Source organism: Fukomys damarensis, unplaced genomic scaffold, assembly GCF_012274545.1.
Source record: "Fukomys damarensis isolate Sample0158 unplaced genomic scaffold, DMR_v1.0_HiC HiC_scaffold_17, whole genome shotgun sequence".
NCBI classification, from domain to species: domain Eukaryota; kingdom Metazoa; phylum Chordata; class Mammalia; order Rodentia; family Bathyergidae; genus Fukomys; species Fukomys damarensis.
The window spans coordinates 41,519,831-41,540,502 of NW_022900929.1; the positions used below are offsets into that span (position 1 = coordinate 41,519,831).

Below are 20,672 nucleotides of genomic sequence, written 5' to 3' on the forward strand. Positions count from 1 at the left end.
CAAAAGAATTAAAAGGATCATACCACAGTGATATATGCTCACCCATGTTTATAGCGGCACAGTGTGTAATAGCTAAACCTTGGAAACAGCCCAATTGCCCATCAACTGGATACTGGATAAAGAAGATGAGGTTTTTCTATAAAATGGAGTATTATTCAGCCATAAAGGATAAACTAGAGTCACTTATAGGTAAGTGGATGCACATTAAGGCCATACTCTTAAGTGAAATAAATAAGACACACGTGTAAATACCGAATAGTTTCTCTGGTGTGAAAAACTGAAAGTGTAACTAAGGTTCAAATTGTATAATTGATAATGTGAAATAGGTTTTTTTGAGACAGGGTCTCACTATGTAGTTGAGACTGACCTGGAACTCACTATGTAGCCCAGGCTACTCTCCAACTCATAGCGATCCTCCTGCCTCAGCTTCTTGAGCGCTGGGATTATAGGCGTGTGCCACCACGCCCGGCTTTGATAATGTGAAATAGGAATAAAAGTTATAAAAGAGTAGAGGAAGTTGGAGGGTGGGGAAAGAAAAAAGGGAAAAGAAAAGATAGGAGAAAAGGAAAAAAATGGAAACAAAGTCTTTGTAAACAGGGGAAAGGTGGAGTAGGTGAAGGTAGTGCTGGGGAATGGGCAAAAAGTAAGAACCAAGATATGTTATGTAAAGGTTCAAGATCCCAATGATGAATGTAACTGTATCGTATACCTAAAATGTACCAATAAACAATAAAATTTTTTTCTGCACAACAAAGGAAACAACCATCAGAATGACGAGACAATTTATGCAATGGGACAAATGTTTTTCCATTCTACTCTTTGGACAGACAACTAATATCTAGGATATAAAAAGAAATAAAAAATTAGACCCCCAATAAAAGACCCAACCAAAAAATATGCAACTGAAATGAATAGGCACCTCTCAGAAATATATACGGCCAATATATACATAAAAAATCAAGACTTTTGCCTATTAGAATAATGTAAGTTAAAGCAACCCTGAGATTGAATCTCATTCCAGAATAAATAGCTGTCACTAAGAAATAAAATAATAACAAATGCTGGCAAGGCTGCTGGGAAAAAGGAACCCTTCTGTATTGTTGGTCAGAATGTAAACTAGTACAACCAGTATAGAAATCAGTGTGAACAGTCCTCAAAAAATGAAAAATAGTTATTCCATTTGACCCAGCAATTCCCCTTTAACATATCTTCTCCAAAGCATTAAAGACATCATATTACAACGCTATATGTATACCCATGTTTATAGCAGCACAATGAATTAGGAAATCTTGGGAGGAGCCTACATATCCATCAACAGATGAATAGATAAAGAAACTGTATTTATGCACAATGGAATACTGTTCTACCATAAAGAAGAATAAACTTGAATTATTTGTGGGAAAATGGATGCATCTTGAGACCATAATATTAAGCGAAATAAATCAGACACAGAAACGGTTTCTCTTATACAAGTAACCCAAAGTATAAATAATTTAAAGAGCAAAATAAAAGATGGATAATGGGAAATAGGGAGAAAGATCCTCTGCAAAAGGGAAGGGGACCAAGAGATGGAGTGATGAGGAATTATGCTGTGTTATGTACTGTATCAACTCCCAGCAATGAATGTAATCATTATGTACTGCAGATATGTACTAGTAAAAATTTTTAAAATTTTTAAAATAAAAGTATTGCTGTGACATGTAGATAACATGAAGTGCACACAATTAAAAATTATCAAGTAGGGCTGGGGATTTAGCTCAGTGGTTCCAGTGCCTGCCCTGCAAGCACAAGGACCTGAGTTCAATCCCCGGTATGAAAAAAAAAATCAAGTAAAAAGTATAGTATTGCTAACTATAGCAAAATATTGGACATTTGGCATGGCTGAAATTTTATATCCACTGAGTAACAACTCTCGTATTCTTCATTATCTCAACCCTTGGGAACTACTATTCTATATTGTTCCTTTGTTTCTTTCTTTTTTTTTTTTTAATTACTATACCTACTTTATACAAGTATAACCACACAGTATGTGTTCTTCTGTGACTGGTCACTTGGCATAATGTACTAAAAGCCAATGCATACTGTGGTAAACAGCAGGATTTCCTTCTTTTTATGGTTGAGTTATATTTTATTTTATGCAAGCCAGTTAAATTTACTTGTCAGCTTTGCTGTATTAAGAGACTTCTGGAGAGGAGACAGGATCATGGGGATACTATATTCAACAGTGGATTGATCCACTGATATTTATATTTGGATGTGCTGTTAGGAGGCAGGGCCTCATCGGTGATGGGTCATCGAGGCCATGCCTTGGAAGGGTATATCTCCTGCTGGAGCTCTTCCCCTGAGTTTTGAATTCTGGTTGCCATGAAATGCGCAGCTTTACTTCACTATATCCCTCTGCTATGACGTTCTCCCTCACCTAAGACCCACAGTAATGGAACCAATTGACCACATACTAAAACATCTGAAACCGTGAGCCAGACAAACCACTTCCTCCTTTAAATTGCGTATTTCTCAGGTCCTTTGTCTCAGTAATGGAAAAGCTGACAAATATAGTATGTTTATACCACATTTTCTTTATTCATTCATCTGTTGACGGATTTAGGATTTTTTTAGATTTGCCAAAACTTTGCTATTATGAATAATGTTGCAAAGAACCTAAGAGTGAAAACAGCTCTTCAAGATCCTGGTTTCAATTACTATGCACAAATTCTTGGGGAGGAGTAGTTCTATTTTAAATTTCTAAAGGAAATTTCATACTTTTTTCCATAACAGCTGCACCATTTTACATTCTCATCGACTGTGTATAAAGGGTCCCAATTTCTCCACATTCTCACTGAAACTTTAGTTTCTGATTAGTTTTTAGCAAAGACCATCCTAACAAATGTGAAGGTTTATTTCATGTACTTCTAAATTTTATTTCCAAGATGATTAGTGATATTGGACAACTTTTAAAATACACAATGGTCACACAATGGTGTGACTTCTGGTAGAAATGTCTACTAAAATCTTTAGACCATTTTAATTGGGTTTTTTTAAAACAGAATCATAAGAGTTCCTTATATAGCTCAGGTATTAACTCCTTATCTGATATATGCTTTGCAAATATTTTCTCCCATTTTATAGGTCGCATTTCTGTTTTGTTATTTCCTTTGCAGAGCAGCTTTTTCATCTGATATAGTCCCACTTAACTATTTTTGTTTTTATTGAATATGCTTCTGATATCATATCCAGGAAGTAATTTTCAAGATCAATTTTATGAAGCTTTCTCCTTATGTTTTATTCTAGGATTTTTGTAATTTAAGTCTTTATTTTGAGCTGACTTTTTGTGTACATTACAAAATAAATGCCTAATTTCACTCTTTGGCATGGAGATAACCATCTGTTGAAGAGATGGTGTAATCCTTTTCCTGCAGTTTTGCTATCTTTGTGAAAGATCTTGAGTAGATACCCATGGGGTTATTCTGTTCTCTGATCTGTTCCATTGGTCTACAATGACTGTCTTTAAACAAGTACTATACTCTTTTGATTACTATTGCTTTGTAACACATTTTCAAGTCAAGAAACATAAGGCCTTCAGTTTGGTTCATCTTTCTAAAAGTTGTTTTGGCTGTTCAGAGTACAAAATGCTGAAACTCTGAATTTATTTATTAGTTTTAAAAGTTATTTACTTTTTCAATATATAAAGTCATTATCTGTGAATAGAGATACTTTTCTTTCTTTTCCAATTTGGACAAATTTTATTTTTCCTTGCCTAATTGCTCGAGTTACAACTTGCAGTACTAAGTTGAACATAGGTGATTACAGTGGGTACCCCTGCCTTGCTCCTGATCTCAGAGAAAAAGCTTTCAGTTTTATCACTTATTAGTGTTACCATCAGACTTATGATCTTTAATATTCTGAGACCATTTCCTCCTATACGTAGTTCAGTGACTGTGTTTATTATAAAGGTGTGTTGGATTTTGTTAAGTGCCGTTTCTACATCTACTGCAATGGTCATATGGTTTTTATCTTTTTACAGTAGTTATACTTTCCTGGTATACTGGACATTTTATTATTATATACTACCCTTCTTGTCTTTACTGATGATTTTTTTGCTTAAAGTTTATTTTGTATGAAATAATTATGACTGCCTTGCTCTCCTTTGGCTTCAATCTTAGTCTAGCTAAGACTTAGTCAATTTTGTTGATCTTCTCAAAAGTCTTTGAGTGTTTTAATCTATCCTTTTTCACATGTGTTCTTTAATATGAAATAGTTTTCTTTGAATATAGTAACCTGTTTGATTCTTTAAAAGTCCTTTCAGTTACTCTTATGTCATTCAATTAAGGAGTTTTCTCCATCTATGTTTAAATTACTAAGAGGGAAGAACTTATTGCCATTTTATTAATCTTTTGATCTTTTCTAAAGCATTTTTAATACTCTTTTGTCTTGTTCTTTTTTGTGTCTTATTCATTCCTTGCAGTAGCATGATTTGATTCCTTTTTCACTTTCTTTTATGTAGCTTCTCTAGGGATTTTCTCTGTAGATATCATGGAACTTACAGAAAATATCTTACATTTATAACAATCTATTTTAAGCTGATAATTCAAATCACATACAAATATTTTTTTGTTTCTTCACTGCCTGCACTTCATGTTACTGATGCCACAATTTATACCTTTTCCTAATGCATATCCTTCAACATATTTTATAATTACACTTATTTTTTACACTTGCCTTCAACCTATTTTTACTTTTTCAGGGCCAGGGATTGAATGTAGGGCCTCACTCATGCTAGATAGGCACTCTGCCACTGAGCTACATTTCCAGCCCCCTATAATTGTCTTTTGAATTTTATACCACAACTAAAAATGATTTACCTACCACCATTACAGTATCCTGTATTTGTCTATACATTTATCTTTAGCAGCAAATTTTGTCCTGTTATAGGCTTTTGTGTGGCTATGTACTATGCTTTTGTTTTGGCTTAGACAAAAACTCTTTTTATCATTTTCATTCAATGCTTTGAATATATTATTCTTCAGGCTTGAATGTCCCTGCTGAGAAATCCACTGATAATCTTAGGGAGGTGCCCTTATTTGTGGCAATTTGCTTTTCTGTTACTGTATTCAAAATTCTTTGTTTTTGGTTTTTGACAATTTGATAGTAATGTGTCTTTTCTGGTGTGAAAAACAAAGTATAAATAAGGTTCAAATTGTATAACTGATTATAAATAGGGAAGAGTGAAGGGGGTGAAGGGAGGGCAGGGGTATAGGGAAAAAACAAGAACCAAGACATATCATGTAAAGGTACAAGACCCCAATGATAAATGTAACTGTATCGTTTGCTTTAAATGTACTAATAAAAATGTCGGGAACAAATTATACAGCTAATAATGTGAAACAGGAAGAAAAGGGCTAAAGGAATGGGGAAGTAGGAAGGCTAGAGGAAAGGAAAGAAGGGAAAAGAAAAAACATGAGAAAAGGAAAAAAATGGAAGCAAAGCTTTTTTAAATGGGGGGGTGGGGTTGAAGGGAGGGCAGGGGAAAACATAAGAACCAAGATACATCATGTAAAGGTACAAGATCCCAGTGATGAATGTAACTGTATACCTAAAAAAGTACCAATAATCTTAGTGAAAAAAAAGAAAAAAAAAAGAAAAAGACAGTAATGTGTCTTGGGGTGAACTTTTTAGGTTCTCATTATTGGGGTCCAGGGGATTTCCTGAGTCTAGATGTTTAATTACCCAGATTTAGACTATTTTCTTTAAATATGCTTTCTGTCCTTTTTCTATCTACTCTTCCCAAAATATGTTTGTTGGTCGTTTAATGACATCCCACTAAGTCTCTTGGACTTTGTTCACTTTCCCCTATTCTTTTTTCTTTCACTCCTCTGACTGGATAATTTTAAATACTAAGTCTTTCAATTCTCCAATTCCTTCAGATTCTACTTGATCAAGATGGCTGTTGAATCTTTCAAGAAAAGTTTTCAATTCAGTGATTGCATTTCATAGCTCCAAAATTTGGATTTCTTTTTAATACTTTCCATGTCTTGATATTTTCATATTGTTCGTTGTTCTACTTAATTTTGACAGTTCACTAGACTGTATTAAGAGATTCCTAGAGATAGGATTAGATTGTGAATGTACTTAACCTTACACTGAGGAGTTCATAGCTGAGTGGGCCTTAGGAGCTAGGGCATAGCTTGAGGAAAGGGATCACAGGGGGTGACCTTGGCCTATATTAGGCCTTGATTCTTTCCTTGGCTCTTTCCAACTTGCAGTTTCCAGATTGCCATGAGCCAAGCAGCTTTTCTCTACCACAACCTTCTGCACAATGTCTCTGCTTTGGAGCCAGCTGACCATGGACTGAAATCTCTGAAATCATGAGCCAAAACAAACATCTTCTCCATTAAGTAGTGTCAGATATTTTGTCCCAGCAATGGAAAAACTCACTAATTCAGTTCACACATCTTTTTTTTTTCTGAGTTCATTGAGCATCTTTATGTCATTTATTTTGAATTCTTTATCAAGGAATTCATATATGGCTGTGTCTATAGTGTTGATTTCTGATTTTTCTCTTCCTCTGTTTGATTCTTCTTTGTTCTTGTGCCTTTCTTGTTGGATATGCACATTTAAAAAATAGCCATATTTCCTAGTCTTTATAGATTGTTATCATACAGAGAAAGAGCTTTGCTAATCAGTCATGTTGACTGGGGTTTCTTAAGACTTTTCCTGTGGAATAATATTCTTTGCACTTGAGAGTGTATGTTCCCAATTAGAAAGGTTTTACTAGGTTCTTTTTGTTCAGGAGCTCGTAATTTTCTATTGTCTGCCTAAAATGCCATCAGTTAACTGAAGGTATGAAAATATGCCCAGTTCATTTTTTTTTTTCTCACCAAGCATCTGAAGTCCAACAGGTCCCATGAACATGAGTCAAGTAAGAAGGAAACCAACCCTCTGAGACATCCTGTGGAAAGCTGGAGCTCTGTATGGAAACTCCACTCTTCTCTCCCCTGACTTCGGAGGGAAAAGCAAGTAAGATGCAGGTGTTGTACCACAGGTGTTATGGCATCAGTAAGCCACCCCACCAACAGCTCTTTCTTGTTCTCAGTGTCCGCATGCATGAAAAGCATGCTGGGTCCTGTCAGTTCTCCAAGTCAGGTAAGACAGGGACCAGTCCCCTGTGAGCCCTCCAAAAAGTCAAAACCTCAAGTGCATGCCTCAAGTTTCTCTCCTTAGGGAGAAGCCAGGAGGTGCAGGCTTACTTCCTCACATGCTGTATTGAGACTGGGAAGGGGAATGGGAGGACATCTTCTCCTCTTGGCACCCAGATTCAGACACACCAGAACCATCTGAATATTAGGCCTACGTTCCACTCTTTTCTTTCCTCATTGGGGAACCTGGGATCACTGTGCAGTACTACAGGAGGAGCTCCGGTGAGGTCTGACACTTCCTGCCATCTTTATGACCTCATTCCTTTTATGAGAGGCAGATGTGACCTCATCTGTAGAGAAACAGAAGCCAAAACAGGGTGGGTTCTACCAAACATACTCCCAGTCACCAGGCAGTTCACGCAGCCATGGTGGTAAGGAGACCACAGCAGACTGAGCTGAAAGTGAGGCAGCCTTCACTGGAAGGAGCATGGTTTCCTTCTCATAGCTGGAGGACAGTATCAAACAAATTACAAGGACAAGAATTAGGAATGATGAGGGGTAGAAGAATGCATGAACATACACACACCCCAGGCTTACAAAGCAGCCAAGTAAGCACTTTGTGTGTATTCTGATCTTTCTGTACTTGGTCAAAGATTGGGCCAAGCGGGGTGTGAGGATAAAGCATTAGTGTTAAGGTGAAAGAGGAAAAGCAAAACTTGAGGACTAAATGGGAGAGAAAGGGAGATGTTTTGTGGATGCTTTTACCATATTTTATGAAGTTTCCCACTCAGCTAACTTGACCATAGCGGCACAAGCTGGACTAAGCAAGGGTTCCTTCACTGAGCACAATTTTGTCAAATGACTGCCGTTTGCCAGATATTCAGCAAAAGATTAAACATGAGTACATTTCTGCCCATGGAGAATTTTTCAAGTTCTCTTTTCCTATATTTTCTCTTTTCTTTCTTTGTGGATTTCTTATTTTTAATTATAAAAATAAATGCTTGTTGTATGTTTGAAATGCAAACAATTTGGAATGCAAAATAAAAAACAGCAAAAATATTTTTTCCTCTCATCCTCCAGTTCTACCCCCTAGTTACTCTTGGTAGAACTGGGTGTTTTTTTTTTTCCTCTATCCAAACCTAAACACACGTGTAAATCTAAATGCATGTAGATTTTCGTGTTCATCAAAACAGAAAACAATGTTTTATTCTCCAAGTTTGTTTTCTATTCTGAATTTTTCTTTTCATTTGACAGTATGTTTTAGACATCTTTGATGTCAGTACAAGAAAAGCCACTTTAAAATATGTTACATATTCATTTAAGTATTCTCCTACTGGAAGACATTTCACTAAATGGAGATACACTGTTAAGTTTCTTGAGTTTGTATTTCTACAGAATAATTATAAAAACCATTTAAATATATACCTCTTTTAAATTTGATAAATATTACCAATGTATAATGAACACTATCAGTGACTGAATTAATGCCCATTCTAGGCACTAACAGGTTTTAAAATGCTAGATAAAAATAGGTAAAATGTTTTGCACTATTTTATTTTGCAGTTTAATGATTTAACAGTAAGGTGAAAGACGGCTTATAGCTCACATGTTCTGGTGAACTGTCTTGATAGCCTTCTTGTTATGTTTTCTAATTAGCATCTCTATCAAGCTGGTATAACACAAAGAAATTTAAATGGCGATAAGGTGGAGGAAAGATTTTCAGAACTGCTATGGATAAAAGGCACTTTATAAGGGAAGAAGAAGGAGAAGTAAGGACCAGGTATTGTGCCCGTTTGCACATCAGCCAATCCAAACATACAGCTGTGAACTGGGGCAGTGAGGCCCACAATACTGTAAGCTTTTATTCCTTTAGTGCCCCACCCCAGCCCGTGGACTTCTAGAGTGGCCACAGGACTCCCTGACCAAGAATCCTGTAAGTACAGCCACCTTACTGCGGAGGCAGCAGAAGGCACAGGAACCGGAAACACACTTTGTTCTGTTAACCCAGTTCTCACATTCTGCCTTCGCAATCAAATCTCACAACCTCCTTAACCCAGATATGTACCCATGGCCCAGGGGATTTGCCTTTATAGTTTATAGCAGAGCAGCTAGGAAGAAATCATCAAAGACAACAAAACAAGAGTGAATAAAACCGATGAAGAGAACAACGGAAAAGAAAGATAAGGCGCAAAAATTTGGAACTCAACAAAATATTTTTTTCTAAAACATTTCATTAGTTGCTTACATTAACTTCGCTTTTAAAAAATTGTTTAGAATCATTATAAAGTTTCAAACAACCAGATCTCAGAACCTTCTAGTAACTGAAAATTCCTTTAGCTTTGCAATTACTACATTAAATGCATTATCAGTAAGTGAACTTCTAGACAGAATAAATTTCAAAAATTCCACTTGGAAAAGAAAAAAAAAAACATATAACCAGATAAACATTGGTTTATTGTCCCAAATCTACTTGTCTGTCTAATATGTACAAACTTGAAGGAAATCAAACTCACCTGATTATGCATTCTCTATTTACATATTTAGTGATTGGACACTATGGACCAGTGACTATGACGATCATCTGGATAATTTTTAGAATACTACGTTGCCTGAGATATAGGTATATATGTAACTGTTCAGTGGGGGTACAGATACTAGTTTAAATGTGAAACACATATAAATAACTGACACAGGGGAGCTGTTTATCATTATCAATTATTTCTAATTATTCTTAAGTATATGACCTATGAAAATGTCAACTGACTTAAAGAGGAAGTTTTTAATGAGATGAATGTTACTGGCACAGTCTTTCTCTAGTTTACCCAAAAAATTCTCCAAAGAGTTACATTCAGTGCCTTTTTCCTAAAACAAAAATCCAAAGTCTCACTTCTAGAAAATCTTTCCATGGAGGAGAGTTGAGAAACAGGCTTTGCAGAGAGGAACCTGAGGACACTCTAACCCACGCTCTTGTTATCTATATAGAAAGGGCTGTTTCTACTCATGGCTACTGTGCTGAAGGTTCTTCTGGGCATTAGGGCCAGCTGGCAGTAAGGGATTTCACAATGCAGAAGACCATAGGCCAGTCCCTCACATTTGACTGTTAGAAGCTGACAGGATCCTTAACTTTAATAGTCTATAGCTTCATCATATGAGCATCAAATTAGTGATTTTCCATGTTTATGTAGAGACAGTGGACAGAACCCATGCCTTAAGATCACAATGCAACTTCATTCTACGCAGGTTCTTGTAGGGAAAGTGCCTACTCCAGGCTGTTCAGGGAAGATATTCCAAAAAACATTTACTGAACAGTCTGAGTAGATATAAAATTTTGTTTAGCCATTGTGCAATCTGTTAAATTGGGTTTTGGGATTATTTAATTCTCAGCCATCAAAAGATCTGTAAATATTGCCTAATTTATCCCTTTGCCTGTGGGTTGGCCCAGAGCCTGCATACTTAAGTATAGGTCTTATTTTAGAAGAACGTGCACACTTTAAGGGATTATTAAGATTACGTTTATATAGTGTATATGTATTTGTTTATCCCAAAGAAACCACAGCCCTACCTCAGCTAACTGTAAACAAAAACGAAATCTATCCCATGCCTAATCTATGACTCCTCACGATAACCACTTTTCACTTTGTCCTCATGGATCTTACTTGATTTGTAATAACCATCAAAGTCATTTCCAGTGTTAAGTGACTTTTAGCCCTGAAATATTTTACTCAAATTCCTCATGCTCCTATCCTCAGCCACCTTTCCTTCCTCACAGGAAAGGCAGACAACAGCTGCTCACCATCCCTCAATCTAAGCTGCTTCATAAATCTCAACCCACTGTCAACAAGAGATGCTTTCTATCAAATCCTCAAAAATCAGATTTGGAGGAATGTTAACAGGCCCTCAGTTTGTCTCAGCCCTATCTGGAGCCAGCTGAATTTGGCAACACAAGACCCATGCCTAGGTATAATTACAGTCTGGGGGAGAATACAATTTGGGCAGCATTCCAGTGGCCTACATGCTGACCTTATGCAGGGGCAAATTCACAGATTGCACTAAACCCTATTAGACACGCCTAGTTTGAGGTAAAGCCTTTCCAGACTCTTGCCACATGCCAGGATTAGGGTCTGTTACACGTGCATACCATTACACTGCTGAAGGAGTTCTGAGAATGCCTTCCGGGGAGAAGATGCAGACCCATACGCCACTGCCTCAACTTCAACCAGTACACACAAATTATCACTTCTCAGATTTGAAGATTTTTTTTTAAATCTGCTGCTTTGAATAAGAATTAAGACAAAAATGGGAAAACAGATTTGCTACACTGGAAAAAACCATATCCAAACCACTCAGCTAGAAATGTCTTGCTTGATAAACTGAGAAAGAATTCTCCCCATGTCCAGTGTGATTTTTACATGTACAGAGTATATATCTTCAAGTTTTTGCCCAAGCTTTGCAGACAGGGTCAAAAGTAAAAATAAATGGTTCTGAAGAGACTGTAAATACGGGAAGCATGCTCAGCTGAGCAACTTTGGCACAGCTACAAAACAAGATCAACATGGATCAACTTTTTCTGAAGTTAAGATTAATTTTTATATCTGTCTGAAATTAAAAAGATTAAATGGCACAACTGCACCTTTGCTGGACACCAAACTTATACCAGATTAAGATGATACTTTGTTCTTCACCTTAGTTCTTGCATTTGAACTTTTTCAGTTTCAGTTACAGGATTTTCATCTTCAGTGATGTCTTTTATCATAGAGCCTGGAGAATAGGCATCATGTTTATCTAAATGTAGTCGCACACGTTACTACACATGAATACCTTTTGGTCATCCACTTTAGGCAAATATGTAAGTTGCTACATTCTGTGTTCAAATTGATTGAGGGGTGGCAGCTTGTGGTCGCAGGGTTTCCAAACACACGCACATTCACCCACAAAAAAACAAATAAAGTATCCACATATGTAGGCGGACATTTACTTTCACAGCAATAACACATATCAAATATCCACACGCTGTCCATTCTAACCTGTATAGAACAAATAGGTATGTGGCTTCTTCTCCTAGTAAGATTAAGTGACATGGTAAAGACTACACAGAAAGTAGACAATTTGAGTCTCCCAAAGTAAAATTCTAGAAAATACTTCTACTCTCATCTCTCAGACTGCTGGTATCTTTTGTTTTTTGTGCTTCACACCAACACTCCAGTTCCCACTACTTTTCCAAAGTACAGGCATCAAGAAGCTGATATAAAGCATATATAATACTGACAAGCCAGCCTGCTTTATTAATCGTAATCTTTTGCATTTCTAAATCATAGGCTCCCAAATGGACTGAGGTACTTTCATAATGAATGTTGCATTTATCTTTAAGACATTCTTAATGACTAGATAGGAAGACAGGTAGAATCCAATGTTAGAGATGTAGAAATCTGTGCAGGGAAACAAGCTTGGATGACTGAGTTGATAATGATGACTGATAGGATTTATTCTAGTTCCTTCAAATAAAAAATATAAATAGCATGGAATCTACTGGGGCTGGATTAGAAAGTAGCATCTTTTGGGGAGGAGAGATGGAAAATCAGCAAGTACTTAAATTTTTATTCTTATGGCATCCATTCACGTGAATGGATGAAACTGAAAACTCTTGTTTCACAATAAAAATCTAATTTGGAAAATAGAGTAAGAATTTCCAAGTGAAAGAAATTCCAGGAAGTGACAAAACACACAAGAAAATGAGGCACGGTAGCCTATGGATGCAGGCCTTGCACACTTGCTCACACACACAGACACATACCATCATGGTGGGACACTCAATCCACTAGACAGCTGCAGCTACTCTTGTGCCCTCGCTGCCATCTCTACTAAGGCCGTGACCAAAGAAGGGACAGATAAGCTACTGTTCTTCCCAGCCAATGCAGAAGTGCGTGCCAGCTGGAGGGAAGAGCAGAACTGGAGCTGGCAACCATCTGGCTTTCTTTCCTCAGGGAGAATTAGTGCTTCTATGAATATATAAAATTGTTCCTTGGCAAGTGCCCAGAAAAATAAATGCTGACTCAGGTTCCTTGCCCCTCTGCTTCTCCCATGTTCCAGCCCCCGCCAACCTTTGGCACCGCACCCAGAGGAGATGGTTGGCTAGCTCCGTGGTGCCATGTTATGAAATGTCATCTGACTTGGTGCAAACAAGCCCTAGCCACTGACGGCCAGCGTGGCTGGTATGCTTCTGGGTAGAAGCCTCTCTCAACTGACCTAATAATGCCATTAAAATAAGCTCTCCACATACAGCCTGCTAATCTGTCCCATAAAATGTTTCTAGAGAAACTAAGCCTCACTGTTCTGTCAAACTGTTAAGTCTGAATCTCTTCCATGGTCTTATTTCTGGGGACACATAAAATTGCTCTGATGAAGTTTACTTAAGGATTTCGGCCCTTCCCAAGAAATGTGAAAAGGCAAATTGTCATTCTGTCCTGAGTCTGAGAACATAGTTGGCATCCCATCCCCATACTGATGAAACAGAAAAACCTTTTACTGGTTCTTCAGACTGATGAATTCTATTCAGAAAGCAAATGTAGAAGCCACAGCAGGTGAAGGCTGTGGCTGGGCATGGAGGTGCCCTAAGAGTGGGGGCGGAGAGCTTGCTTTGGCAGCACATATACTAAAAAAGAGTGGGGCAGGAGATACTTCTGACAGTTTTGGAGATTTTGTGTTAAGCAAAATTATATGTATTTTCCCACTGATCATGACCCTGGGAGAAAAAGCGACCCCCCCAAAAAAATCAGTGCATTCACTGCCCTATCCTTACACAGGGCTGACGCTACCAAAGCATGGCACTGCTGATAGCTTGGTTTTGAATTTCTAGACTCAAAAATCAGGAGAAAATAACTTTTTGTTGTTTTAAGGCACCAGTGTCATAGTTCATTAACTTAGTCCTAAGAAACAGAGGACCTGATATTCTTATAGTCCCAGTAAGCTCCCAGGTGACACATATTACTGACCAAGGGACCACACTTTGAATATCAAGATGACTTCAAAAGAATGTATCACCTTGTTCCCTTCAACTGGTGTTTAACATAGTGCTTGATACATATTTATATAATTCCTGATCACCAAAGTGCTTTTTTTTCCCCTGCTGGCTAATTAGCTAGAAATATACATTTTCATAAGTCTCCATAGAATTTTCATCTAAGGCTATGTACTTGTCAATGAGGATCACAAGTAATTTTTCTACAAGGTCAATTCCAAGCACACAAGCAGCCATACTGCCCTCCTAAAAGCCTCTAAAGAACAAAGTTTGCATGAACTTTGGACTTCCTGTCTTGTCTATGTAACTGTTTATCTAACTATAATATCTTGAATCCAGTCTTCTATATACCCATGGTGGCTCCAACAGAGCTTTTAATTCCAAAATTTGGCGTGTTAGGTTTTGGAAAAGAACACATGCCAATAATTACTCCAAGCTGGTTGGAGATAATGGGCCACAGAAAAGTTATTATCTTTAGTGTCATCACGTGTCTTTGATATGGTAATCACTGCATTCAAGATATCAGAGATGATGGATGGCCTCTGAGCTAGACTGCATGCATGATGCAAATTATGTGGTTCGTTCCCACTCCTGCTCAGACCCTGAACAACCAGTGACAGAGAACACTTCCAGCTTCAGGCTCTGGAGCCAGTAGATGGCAATAGCTGAGGCAGAATTCAAGAGGCACACTTCCTCCTCTAGGATACCTAGGTAACTTTATTCTTTTGCAGTCTTACAGACTCTCTATAGTCTTAATTTGCCACAGTTGTGGCAATGGACACTGTTTCTCACACAAGTATTTCTCCTCTTTTCAATTTTTGAGGAACAACTACTAATGTAAGAATCACATTGTGTTTAATAAGGGAGCCCCTTTCATAAGACAAAGATTCTAGGAAATGTTAGTGAGAGATGAAAGATGAAATAGTACAGCATACAAATATTTTAGAATAGCTACAAGACTCTGGTAGGACTTGTGGTACATATCCTAGCACATCTGCCCTACAATTACTCTTACCACCTTCCTATTCTCACAGCACAGCTGTAAACACGTATTATACTCTCCTTCAGTCTCCATAGGAATAGAGTAATACAGAGATTCAAAATATGTGCTGGGGCCCAAGATTTAGCTCAGTGGTTCCAGCGCCTGCTTCGCAAGAGTAAGATCCCGAGTTCGATCCCCTGTACCAAAAAAATAAAATAAAATGAAACAAAATATGTGCACATCTCTGAAGAGGGAGCTCCTACTCTATCCTAAATAGACTCAAAAATAGACATTCTCTGAGGATGTCTCACATGGACAAGAGTATTAATACTCAGCTGGGCAAGGTGGCACTTGCGTATAATCTCAGCACATGGGAGGCTGAGGCAGGAAGAGTGCCAGAAGCCCAAGTCCAGCCTGGGCTACATGGTGAATTCAAGGCCAGCCTAAACTACAGAGTGACAATTTTATACTACCAGTATTGATCTAATTTCTATATTTGTAGAACCATTCAGGTGTTCTAGTTTTTCTTGACTCTTGGTAATTTACATTTTTCTAGAAAGTTATTTCATATTATTTTCATTCAGTGGCAAAAGCTTGTTCATGGTATTATCTTATATATTTCTACAGTATTTACTCTTACCTTCCTGATATTTTTGCCTGTTTTTGTTTTGCCTAATCCTGCTAAAAGTTTTTGAATATTGTTGTTCTCAAAGAAACTTATCTGTATTGGTCTTCTGTGTTACATTTCAATTTTTTAAAACTTCCAGCCTCATCTCATTTTAAATGTATTGAGTTGAACCATATGAAATTGTAAATATTTAGCCATAATTAACCTGCAAAAGGCCTTTTCTTATTCAACCTAAAATTTTCTAATTTCTTACTTTATGTATTAATTTTAGAAGCTTAATTTATTTATCTTTTTCTTTTCTAATTTAGATACATATATTTTAGCTTCATCTTATATGAGTCTTCACATGTAGTATTTTTATTATAAGTGTTCTGAATTCCATTATAATTAATTTCTTAAACCATGACTTTTTGCAGGTGTGATTATAAATTTTAAATAGTAAAAAGCACTGTTTTTGGTACTGGCACATTTAAGTTGTCTTATTATTAACATGATTTCTAATTTAGTTTCATTTTGATAATAGGATGTGGTCTGCATGAAAAAATTCTTGGATATTTCTTAAGATTTGCAGGACATTTCAAGGTTTTTAATACTGTTTGACTTTTAAAGCTACATTCATATTTTGTCAATAAAATTTAAGAAAGAGTGATACTTAATTCACTCTGTTTAACTGTTATTAGCAAAACCAACCTGAGATAATATCACTTAAAGAATCTGACCACCGCCAAGTCATCAAATCTATGCCATTTATATTTATTTACAGTCTACCATGTTCTACAAAGATTTAAGGAGGCCAACAGCTCTGCCAACACCATCCTGAGAGTTGCACCAGGAACACAGCTTGCCATGAAAATGAAATAAAAATAGTACTAGAAAATGAAGGCGCATTTAATTATCTGTTTGTTCTTTAATATAGTTTTCTTTTGGCACATAATGGGAGCATTCATCTCCAAGCATCTGACTAAAATTCCTTCACTGTAATGCACAGTTGTGCCCCACTGGTATACACAACAAAAACCAACAGGGCAAAATGGATGTTAATGAGCCTGGGGAGGGGGTGAAGCTGCCACTAAATGAGAGAGGAAGCTTCTGATTATCAGCCAACTTCTGCTCTCCTTGAGGGACGCTGGAGAATGTTTCATCATTCTTTTTGTTTGTTTGTTTATCATTCTTACCCCCCTTTCGAATAGTGATATGACCTAGGGTGACAATAGTGGACAGCAAACAGTACAGGACCAAGCAAGTAGGATATGTGATGTCAATTCTCACAACTTTGAAGCACACTTTGAAGTTGGCACTAGTATATGTAGCAAGGGGCTTTAGGAAGACGGAGGAACTTGGCTCTGCTGACAAGATGACTCAGAAAAGGCTAGGCCCTTCCAGAAACCCACTGCTGTCCTCCTCGACTTAGACTCACATCCTCCACACTTTGCCTAGCTGTGACCCAAGCTGTACTGGTATTGCTGGAGGGGCAGATGGCTGGGAATCTCTGGTTCGGGCCTCTACTACAGCCTTGTCACTTGCTTCCTTCTCTGAGGTCCACACCAAGATCTCAGCTGTCAGGTGGTGAGTGCACCACCTTCTCCGTGTGCTTTGGCCTCAGAGGTGGTAAATGAATACCAGACTCCATGGGGCCGAGTTTTTTAATGTCACATGGCCCAGATTCTCTACGTTGTACTAAAGCATTCTAAATATAGTATGCTTTAGGGGTTTTAGCACTACCTTTGGAATCACATTCTTTTCCAAGCAATCATCTCAATGTCTCATTTTTTCCATTAGTAAGATGATTATAGTACAGCGTGATCTATTTATAAGGAGCCCCTGCTCTAGCAATGTGGCTTTCCACTGGCTGCATTTGAAATAAATCTTTCTTTGTTCATTGATATGCCTTATCTCAGTGTTGGAAATAACATTTATGTTCTTAGACAGGGAGGAAGACAATCACATCAAAGGTGGGAGATTCAGAAATCTTCAGAATCAATATGGATGCAAGGAACATTTGAAAACAAACTTTAAAGCTTGGTTTTTTTTTGCTTCTCTTAAACTAAGGAAGTTGGTCAGGAGAGTCTATGGGAGAGTAAAAAGTGATGTGATAATTAGGTAATGAATTAACCCCCTGGTGCTTGCGGCTCTCTACTACTTTTAAAGACCCCCTTCTCACCCCCTAGGACAGTGGTGGCTAACCTATGGCATGAGTGTTGCAGCCAGATGTTGGTTATCATGGAAAGCACTACAAGGTTCGCCATCACTGTCCTAGGATACTTTGTACATGCAAAATGCCTCCATGTGACTAATAAGGTACCTAGCATAAAAGTTAATTAATGAAAATGAAAACACTAGAACTCAGGTTATTTAGTAACCGGGGCCTGGAGCCAGATTCCAATTAAACTACACTTGCAGCAAGGGAAGGGCTCAAAATGCCCAATAGGTTCCATCTGGCTTCTTCTGTGGGTTACAGTAGAGCCTCCAGTCCATGTCAAATTAGCTCTTCCACCTTCTTTCCACTGCATTGAGGAGCTGAATGCAGTCGTCCTCACAAGGTACCCAGGAACACCTGGGCTCCTCCATTCACACGGAAGGGGATTGTGGCAGCTAAGGAATCCAGCTGAAAGCAAGAATGACTCCCTAGCTCTTCACAGTCCAACCCCTGTTGTCATTCGTTCCACTGGAGGGGCCCCAGCCCGCTAATCCCCATTTGTATCCCCCAAAGGAGATTTGATAATGGCCCTGGCAGAGCAGTGACTTTTCATAACTTCTGGCAGGGGCCTCACTGACCCATACGATGGCTGCACACATGATTTCTTCTCATACTGTCTTTGTAAATTGACCATAGCTAACCTTGCCACCCTGATCAGATCAATCAGAATAACATTTCTTTAGCTGCTGCACGCTGGCAGCTTCCTGGGCCTGAGCTGACTCAGTCCTCCTTGGATACCAAAGACAGATTTTTGAGTTTCTAGTGATCTCAGGTTTCCTTTGCTTTTATCACAGTTGGTGAGCTTTGTAAGGTCCGTGTTTACAGCCATGCAAATTAGCCTCAGCTGGAGAGAAACCAGGTCAGGCCTAAAGGAAATCAAGCGCTGGGTCAAAGGTATTTTATCAAAAATTGGAAGTGCAGGGTCAATCCCGACTCTCCTAGGAAGCAAGGGGACAGCTCTGTCTGGTGTAACCTGAAGTCTTGGCTTCTGCACCCCACACAATGCTAAATGAGTGATGGAGGGAAAGGGGTGCAGGGCCCCCCAGGCCAACGGGGGCTGGCCAGCTCCACCAGGCTGCTGTTGCCTTTGTTATATAGAGGACTCTGATGTGGAAACACTACAACATTTAAGGAAGAAACATGGTGGTAGTCAGCATGATTTGTGGTGTATTCCCATGTTACTCATCAACTAGGCAAGGTTCAAATTCATCGTTTCACTCTGCTTACACACTTAAGTTTGAAATGTGTGTGTGTGTGTGTGTGTGTGTGTGTGTGTGAAGCTGCCCGCATGCAGATAAGTTCTGATACTGTGCATGTGGAGAGGCTATTTTACATCTATTCCAGAAACTGTGTTAGATACAGAAACTAAGGTTGGAGCTATTAACTAGTTATCTTCAACTCAAAATCTCTGGTTGCTAATTTCCACTGTAGTTTCCCGCATTTCTAGTCCTTCCTCACCCCAGCAAAGAATCTAAAGCTATTTCTCTTAAGCCTGGAAGATTATTAGAATCAGAATTACTGCAGAGTCTGCATATGTCTGACACGCACAATGCGCTGCTGATGGTTTAGAGCAGCTTGATCCAGCTGAGTGTGCCAGGGTCCGAGTGCCAAGATGTTGGTTCGCGTGTGAATCCTTTGCCTATTTGCCTTCTAAGAAGTAGAGTAAAATGAAAACTGATAGACTGAGTGCCTCACCTACAAAGGAGAATGACCAAATCCTTGAAATTCTTCAAATTAAAGTTCAGCTCTTGACAGATGAGAAACTTGAGGCCTGGAGAATTGAAAGGACTTGTTCAGGATTCAATAGTTGGCTAGAGTTAGACTCAGAATTATAAAGTATGTCTACTGACACTAAATCAGTGTCTTTCACCATATACTGAATGGGAAATCAAATTCCAGCTTTGCCAAGAGAATGGGAAGTTAAGATTATAGTTACGTTTAGATTAACACACTGTATTTTTCAAGTAATTAAAAACAAGTACTGGGGTTGCTGCTGGAGTCACTCCTTTGCTGTGCCACCTACGAGCTGCGTGGTGCTGGACAAGTTATCCAACCCCTCTAAATCCAGTTTCCTCATATACAAATGGGAGAAATAATAGTAACCATCTCTTTGGGTTCTTATGAAGATTAAATAAGGTGACACATGCAAAAAGCAATTTAACCAAAAGTAGTTATCATTACCACTCCTAGTAAAATCTTCAAATATCTCACTTGAAAAGTACACATCAATCTGAGGTCACTAGGACTTCTTTTGATCCATATTAAGCATGTGCCTGTGAAGACGGGTGCAGGGGAAGAGGGTGCTATGACCTCACATACTTCGGAGAGTCGTGTACTCTGCAAAGCATTTACAAGGTCAGCTGTGAAACACCCGTGCAACCTGAGTTTGTGACTTAAGTACACACAGAGAATCTTCCCCTATTCTTGTTCTAGCCTCAACATACTCCTAACTGAAACTGGAGCCCAGAAGAACCACTACCGGGTACAAGGACCTATGAGAGGCACTCAGCCCCATGCCACTGATGAACCAGCCCATTTCACAGTCTCAAAAAAAAATAGCATATGCTGAGGATAGTTGAATGAGGTTCTGGAAAATACAATCGAGACGTCCAACCTTCCCTTAACTAGGAGGAAAGGACAAAAACTTTTTAAAAACATACATAGGGCCAGGTGTAGTGGTGCCTGCCTATAATCCAAGCCCTCAGGAGGCTGAGGCA

The 20,672-nt window shown here is 38.3% G+C and overlaps 1 protein-coding gene and 1 long non-coding RNA gene across 11 annotated transcripts in view; one reads left to right on the forward strand and one right to left on the reverse strand.

The window, feature by feature from the left end:
* LOC117286537 overlaps nt 1-16,591 on the forward strand; it is a 32,044-nt gene extending 15,453 nt beyond the window's left edge. Inside the window, exon 3 of the long non-coding RNA XR_004517712.1 lies at nt 16,522-16,591. This is a non-coding gene — a long non-coding RNA (uncharacterized LOC117286537). The remainder of the gene's footprint in view (nt 1-16,521) is intronic.
* Nucleotides 1-20,672, reverse strand: part of Fmn1 (formin 1) — a 378,745-nt gene that overhangs the window by 151,515 nt on the left and 206,558 nt on the right. The gene's annotated exons all lie outside the window — the stretch shown is intronic.